The sequence below is a fragment of the Nomascus leucogenys genome, chromosome X (assembly GCF_006542625.1).
Source record: "Nomascus leucogenys isolate Asia chromosome X, Asia_NLE_v1, whole genome shotgun sequence".
Taxonomy (NCBI): Eukaryota; Metazoa; Chordata; class Mammalia; order Primates; family Hylobatidae; genus Nomascus; species Nomascus leucogenys.
This window is the reverse complement of record NC_044406.1, coordinates 42,318,470-42,326,748: the sequence shown is the minus strand read 5'-3', so window position 1 is coordinate 42,326,748 and position 8,279 is coordinate 42,318,470.

Genomic DNA, 8,279 nt, shown 5'->3' with positions numbered 1-8,279 from the left:
CTGTAATCCCAGCACTTTGGGAGATAGAGGCGGGTGGATCACCTGAGATCAGGAGTTCAAGACCAGCGTGGCCAACATGGTAAAACCCCATCTCTACTAAAAATTAGCTGGGCGTGGTGGCACGTGCCTGCAATCCCAGCTACTCGGGAGGCTGAGGCAGAAGAATCACTTGAACCCAGGAGGCAGAGGTTGCAGTGAGCCAAGTTTGTGCCACTGCACTTCAGCCTGGGCAGCAGAGTGAGCCTCTGTCTCCAAAAGAAAAAAAAAAGAAAAAAAACAAGATTTACTAAAATGTTAAGAACTTTTGCATCTGTGTTCATGAAGGATAGTTACATATAGTTTTCTTTTCTTGTAATTTCTGTGGTTTTGTATCAGAGTAATGCTAGTTTCATAGAATGAGTTGGAAAGTATCCCCTCCTCTTAAATTTTCTGGAAGAGTTTGTGCAGAATTCATATTATTTCTTCCATATATATATATATATGGTACAGTTCCCTAAGGAAGCCATCTGGGCCTGGAATTTCCTTCATGGGAATATGTTTTACTACAAATTCAATTTATTTAATATATATAGGGCTAGTCAAGTTATCTATTTCTTCCTGAGTGGGCATTGGTATTTTGTGCCTTGCAAAGAATTTGTTGTGAGAAGTATGGGCATAAATTTGTTTGCAATATTCTCCTTTATCCTTTTTTAAAATTGCGGTAAAATGTGCATGACATAAAATTTATTGTTTTAACCATCTGTAAGTGTACAATTCAGGAGCATTAAGTACATTCACAGTGTTGTGTAACCAATGCCACTGTCTATTTCCAGAACTTTTTCATCATCCCAAACAGAAACTCTGTACCCATTAAGCAATAACTCCCCATTTTCCCCATCCCCAAGGCCCTGGTAACCTCTATTCTACTTTCTTCCTCTAGTAACTTGCCTATTCTAAATACCACATATAAGTGGAATCAATATTTGTCCTGTGTCTGGCAAATTTCACTTAGCATATTTTCAAGGTTCATCCTGAATTGGCCTTCTCCATCTCCAGGCAGTAAGCTGGGCAACCATCATGCTTACCTTGTTTGTTTCCCATCTCTCAGGGATCACTTTCCTTCATTATCTAATGCCCAATATCTTTTTTTGTTGTTGTTTTGTTTTTGAGACAGGGTCTCATTCTCGCCCCGGCTGGAGTGCAGTGGCGCAATCACGGGTCACTGCAGCCTTGACCTCCTGGGCTCAAGCAATCCTACCGCCTCAGCCTTCCAAATAGCTGAGGCTTCCAGATTAGCCACCACATCTAGCTAATCTGATGTCCACTATCGTGAGATTTGTTTTTCCATTTTATTCGTCTGGATTTTTGTTTGTTTCAGGCAGGAGGGCAAATTCTGTCCCCATTATTGGGCTGGGCACGGTGGCTCACACCTGTAATCCCAGCACTTTGGGAGGCCAAGGCAGGTGGATTTCCTGGGGTCAGGAGTTCGAGACCAGCCTGCCCAACATGGTGAAACCCCGTCTCTACAAAAATACAAAAAATTAGCCGGTCATGATGGTGGGTGCCTGTAATCCCTGCTACTCAGGAAGCTGAGGTGGGAGAATCGCTTGAACCCAGGAGGTAGAGGTTGCAGTGAGCCGAGAACGAGCCATTGCACTCCAGCCTGGGTGACAGAGTGAGACTCTGTCTCAAAAAAAAAAAAAAAATGAAAACCAATAATTACAAACAGCAGAAAATCATGCATCAGGTTTCCAGACAAATTTGGTGAAAGACAAGTAGAACAAAATAGTTTTTTAAATAAAAAGAATGTAATAACAGTGAACTATTTATCAGTTTTTTTGTCTGTTTGTTTGTCTCAAAGAGCTCCCGGCCAGGCGCAGTGGTTCATGCCCGTAATCCTAGCACTTTGGGAGGCCAGGAGGGCAGATTACCTGAGGTCAGGAGTTTGAGACCACCATGGCGAACATGGTGAAACCCAGTCTCTACTAAAAATACAAAAATTAGCTGGGCATGGTTGCACACGCTGTAATACCAGCTACTCGGGAGGCTGAGGCAGGAGAATTGCTTGAGCCTGGGAGACGGAGGTTGCAGTGAGCCAAGATTGTGCCACTGCACTCCAGCCTGGCCAACAGAGCGAGACTGTCTCAAAAAAAAAAAAAAAAAAAAAAAAGAAAAGAAAAAAAAAGGGAAGGAAGGAAAGAAGGAAGAAAGGAATTCAGTGCCGGGCACGGTGGCTCACAACTGTAATCCTAGCACTTTGGGAGGCCAAGGCGGGTGGATCACCTGAGGTAAAGAGTTTGAGACCAGCCTGGCCAACATGGTGAAACCCCATCTTTACTAAAAATACAAAAAATAGCTGGGCAGCCTGGCGCAATGGCTCACGCCTATAATTCCAGCACTTTGGGAGGCCCAAGCCGGTGGATCACGAGGTCAGGAGATTGAGACCATCCTGGCTCGATTCTCCTGCTTCAGCCTCCCGAGTCGCTGGGACTACAGGCGCATGCCACCACACCAGCTAATTTTTGTATTTTTCTTAGAGACATGGTTTTACCATTTGGCCAGGATGGTCTCGATCTCTTTTTTTTTTTTTTTTTTTTTTTTTTTGAGACAGAGTCTCACTCTGTCGCCCAGGCTGGAGTGCAGTGGCGCAATCTCGGCTCACTGCAAGCTCCGCCTCCCGGGTTCACGCCATTCTCCTGCCTCAGCCTCTCCGACTAGCTGGGACTACAGGCGCCCGCCACCACGCCCAGCTAATTTTTTTTTTTTTGTATTGTTAGTAGAGACGGGGTTTCACTGTGGTCTCGATCTCCTGACCTCGTGATTCGCCCGCCTCGGCCTCCCAAAGTGCTGGGATTACAAGCGTGAGCCACCGCGCCCGGCCGGTCTCCATCTCTTGACCTTGTGATCTGTCTGCCTTGGCCCCCCAAAGTGCTGGGATTACAGGTGTGAGCCACTGCACCCGGCCGTTTTTTGTTTTTTGTTTTTGAGACAGAGTCTCACTCTGTCACCAAGGCTGGAGTGCAGTGGTGCGATCTTGGCTCACTGCAACCTCTGCCTCCCAGGTTCAAGCAGTTCTCCTGCCTCAGCCTCCCAAGTAGATGGGACTACAGGCATGTGCCACCACACTCAGCTAACTTTTGTGTTTTTAGTAGAGACGGGGTTTTGCCGTGTTGGCCAGGCTGGTCCTGAACTCCTGACCTCAAGTGATCTGCCCTCCTCGGACTCCTAAAGTGCTGGGATTATAAGCGTGAGCCACTGCACTTGGCCTATACTCTTTTCATTAGAAGCAAGTCTCTAAGTCCAACTCACATTCAAGAGGAGGAGGGGAATTAGGCTCCACCTCTTGAGGGGATGAGAATAAGATATCTAATACATATTTTGGAGGTAATAATTTTTTTTTTTTTTGAGACAGAGTCTCGCTCTGTCACCCAGGCTGGAGTGCAGTGGCACTATCTCGGCTCACTGCAAGCTCTGCCTCCCGAGTTCACACCATTCTCCTGCCTCAGCCTCCCAAGTAGCTGGGACTACAGGCACCTGCCACCATGCCTGGCTAATTTTTTTTTAAATTTTTTTTAGTATAGGCGGGTTTCACCATGTTAGCCAGGATGTTCTTGATTTCCTGACCTTGTGATCTGCCCACCTCAGCCTCCCGAAGTGCTGGGATTATAGCCATGAGACACCGCGCCCGGCCTATACTTTTTAAAAATAATATATTTTTTGGCTGAGCACGGTGGCTCACGCCTGTAATCCCAACACTTTGGGAGGCTGAGGCGGGTGGATCACTTGAGGTCAGGAGTTCAAGACCAGCCTGGCCAATATGGTGAAACCCCATGCCGGGTGTGGTGGCGCATGCCTGTAATCCTAGCTACTCGAGAGGCTGAGGCAGAATTGCTTGAACCCAGGAGGTGGAGGTTGCAGTGAGCTGAGATTGCGCCACTGCACTCCAGCCTGGGCAACAGAGCGAGACTCTGTCTCAAAATAAAAATAAAAACTAAAAAAAAATATAATTTTTGACACGGGGTTTCACCATGTTGCTTAGGCTGGTCTTGAACTCCTGAGCTTAAGCGATCCTCCCACCTCAGCCTTTCAATGTGTTGGGATTACAGGCGTGAGCTGCTGCGCCCAGCCTGAAGGTGATACTTTAAGGATGTGCAACTGTGTTTCACCTTAAAGTTTTGCCCACTAGTTTTAGCATTTAGTGGATATTGTCTGCAGCAATTATTACTGTGGTATTCTAATGGGAATTTTCTACTTCCCTCATTCCTTTTATATTTATTATTTGGAATTCTTGTGTAAGAAAGAGTTGACCTTTCTCCACCATTCATGTATTTATTAGAGACAGCATCTCGCAGTGTCATCCAGGCTAGAGTTCAGGGGCTATTCACAGGAGTGATCATGGTGCATTACAGCCTCAAACTCTTGAGCTCAAGCCATTCTCCCGCCTCAGTCTCCCAAGTAGCTGGGACTACAGGCACACACCACTTTGTCTGGCTCTCAGCATTTATTTATTCAATCATATCACTTATATAAATAAGTATGGAATCATGGATGTTCATTTTTTGAACTATAATCTAATATTACCCTTTCTGTTATTCTTGTTCAAATTGTTCCAGCTTTGGCCACTGGGAGTTGTTTTTCTTTTTTTTCGAGACGGAGTCTCTCGCTCTGTTGCCAGGCTGGAGTGCAGTGGCGAGATCTCGGCTCCCTACAACCACCGCCTCCCACGTTGAAGCGATTCTCCTGCCTCAGCCTCCCGAGTAGCTAGGACTACAGGCGCGTGCCACCACACCTAGCTAATTTGTGTATATTTAGTAGAGGCGGGGTTTCACCATGTTGGCCAGGATGGTCTTGATCTCTTGACCTCATGATCCACCCACCTTGGCCTCCCAAAGTGCTGGGATTACAGACGTGAGCCACCACGCCTGACCAGGAGCTCTTTCAGGTTGGCTTCTGTATCTTATGACATGCTGCAATCATTGCTTTTTTGTTTGTTTGGTTTTCTTTATTTTTTTTTTGAGACAGAGTTTCGCTCTTGTTGCCCAGGCTGGAGTGCAATGGCATGATCTCGGCTCACAGCAACCTCTGCCTCCCAGGTTCAAGCAATTCTCCTGCCTCAGCATCCTGAGTGGCTGTGATTACAGGTGCCCCCCTCCACCACGCCCAGCTAATTTTTTGTATTTTTAGTAGAGACGGAGTTTCACCATGTTGGCCAGGCTGCTCTGAAACTCCTGACCCCGGGTGATCCACCCGCCTTGGCCTCCCAAAGTGCTGGGATTACAGGTGTGAGCCACCGTGCCCGGCCTCCATCATTGTTTTTAGGCATTTCCTTACTTTCTGTCACTACAGGATGCTCCAGGCTCATCTTGTATTTCTCTCCACCCCAGACTGGGAATCAGCCATTTTTCTAGGAGCCCTGGTTTCTTTTATTGGAGAATGGCATTTAGAATCCAAGGTCCAGGCCAGGCGCGGTGGCTCAGACCTGTAATCCCAGCACTTTGGGAGGCCAAGATGGGCAGATCACCTGAGGTCAAGAGTTCAAGACCAGCCTGACCAACACGGCGAAACCTTGTCTCTACTAAAAATACAAAAGGTAGTCGGGCGTGGTGGCCAGCGCCTGTAATCCCAGCTACTCAGGAGGCTGAGGCAGGAGAATCGCTTGAACCCAGGAGGTGGAGGTTGCAGTGAGCCAAGATTGCGCCATTGCACTCCAGCCTCGGTGACAAGAGTGAAACTCTGTCTCAACAACAACAAAAAAGAAACCAAGATCTGGCCACTAGATGTGCTCATTGTTTCTGGGATAGCATGATTTGTAGGACTGCTCTGTGGACAGACTGAGAAACTGTCTGCAAAAACCAAGAAGATAGGACCACTTAGTACAACATAGTATCTGTGGTAGGTGCCTTCTGAGATGCCCTCAACCAGTGCTCCCTGCCTGCTATATTCTTGGTCTTGTGTAATCCCCTCCCCTTCAGTAACTTGTTTCCAAGCAACAGAATGCCTCAACCTTGAGGGGATATCACTTCCATAATTAGATCACAAGAGATGTGACCTCTGTTTTGCTAGCCAACTCTTTCTCTCGCTGGCTTGGATGAAGCAAACTACGATGCTGTGAGCCACTGTGTGGAAAAGCACACACGGTGTGGATGGTGGGCACCTCTGGCTAACAGCCAGCAAGGAACCGGGGCCCTCTGTCCAACAGGCTGCAGAGAACCGGATCCTGCCAACAAATATGGGAGCACAGAGCAGATCCTTTCCCGGTCCCACGTTCAGAGAAGTCCTCAATCCTGCCCAACTCCTTCCTCGATTGTGCCTTAGTGAGAGAGGCTGAAGCTGAGGACCCAGCTGAGCCCAGCCTGGATTCCTGACTCGCAAAACCTGAGAGATAATTTATGTGTATTGTTTGGAGCCACTAAGATTGTGGTCATTTGTTTCACAGGAATAAGTAGTATGGCATCCTTACTTGGATCCTAGCACAGAAAAGATGTTAGTGGAAAAGCCAGTGAAATCCAAATAAAGTCTGAAGTTAATAGTACTCTACCAATCTTATTTATTTTTTTATTTTTTATTTTTTTTGAGACGGAGTCTCGCTCTGTCGCTCAGGCTGGAGTGCAGTGGCACAATCTCAGCTCACTGCCAGCCTCCTGGGTTCATGCCATTCTCCTGCCTTAGCCTCCTGAGTAGCTGGGACTACAGGTGCCCGCCACCACGCCCAGCTAATTTTTTGTATTTTTAATAGAGACAGGGTTTCACCGTGTTAGCCAGGATGGTTTCGATCTCCTGACCTCGTGATCCGCCTGCCTCAGCCTCCCAAAGTGCTGGGATTACAGGCGTGAGCCACCGCGCCCAGCCCAATGTTATTTTCTTAGCACTGATAAATGTGCCATGGTTATATAGGATGTTAACATTAGGGGGAGGTGGGTGACAGGTATGAAAGCTCACTAATGGTGATGCAACTCTTCTGTAAATCTAAAATTATTTCAGAAAAACTGTTAAAAAACCTCTGGGAGGCCAGGTGCAGTGGCTCACGCCTATAATCCCAGCACTTTGGGAGGCTGAGGTGGGTGGATCACGAGGTCAGGAGATCAAGACCATCCTGGCTAACACGGTGAAACCCCATCTCTACTAAAAATACAAAAAAATTAGCTGGGCCTGGTGGCGTGCGCCTGTAGTCCCGGCTACTCGGGAGGCTAGGGCAGGAGAATGGCTTGAACCCAGGAGCCGGAGGTTGCAGTGAGCCAAGATCGCACCACTGCACTCCAGCCTGGGCGACAGAGTGAGACTTCGCCTCAAACAAAAACAAAAACAAAAACAAAAAAACACACCTCTGGGAGGCCAGGTGCAGTGGCTCACACCTGTAATCCCAGCACTTTGGGAGGCCGAGGTGGTTGGATCATTTGAGATCAGGAGTTCAAGACCAGCCTGGCCAACATGGTGAAAACCCATCTCTACTAAAAATGCAAAAATTAGCTGGGCAGTAGTGGCATGTGTCTGTAATCCCAGCTACTCGGGAGGCTGAGGCAGGAGAATCGCTTGAACCTGGGAGGTGGAGGTTGTGGTGAGCCAAGATCATGCCACTGCACTCCAGTCTGGGTGACAGAGTGAGACCCTGTACCGCCATCCCCCCACAAAAAAAACCTCTGGACATTACATGTTACGTTTAAAAAATAAAGAAGAGGCCAGGCGCGGTGGCTCATGCCTGTAATCCCAACAATTTGGGAGGCCGAGGCGGGCAAATCATCTGAGGTCAGGAGTGCAAGACCAGCCTGACCAACATGGTGAAACCTGGTCTCTGCTAAAAGTACAAAAAATTGGGCCAGGGGCCGTGGCTCACGTCTGTAATCCCAGCAATTTTGGAGGCCAAGGCAGGCGGATCATTTGAGGTCAGGAGTTCAAGACCAGCCTGGCCAACATGGTGAAACCCCATCTCTACTAAAAATACAAAAATTAGCTGAGCGGTAGTGGCACTGTCTGTAATCCCAGCTACTCGCGAGGCTGCGAGGCTGAGGCAGGAGAATCACTTGAACCTGGGAGGCAGAGGTTGCAGTGAGCCGAGATCGCACCATTGCACTCCAGCCTGGATGACAGAGCGAGACTCTGTCTTTAAAAAAAAAAAAAAAAAAGGCCGGGCGCGGTGGCTCACCCCTGTAATTCCAGCACTTTTGGAGGCTGAAGTGGGCGGATCACGAGGTCAGGAGTTTGAGACCAGCCTGACCAACGTGGTGAAATCCTGTCTCTAACAAAAATACAAAAATTAGCCAGGTGCGGTGGCAGGTGCCTGTAATCCCAGCTACTCGGGAGGC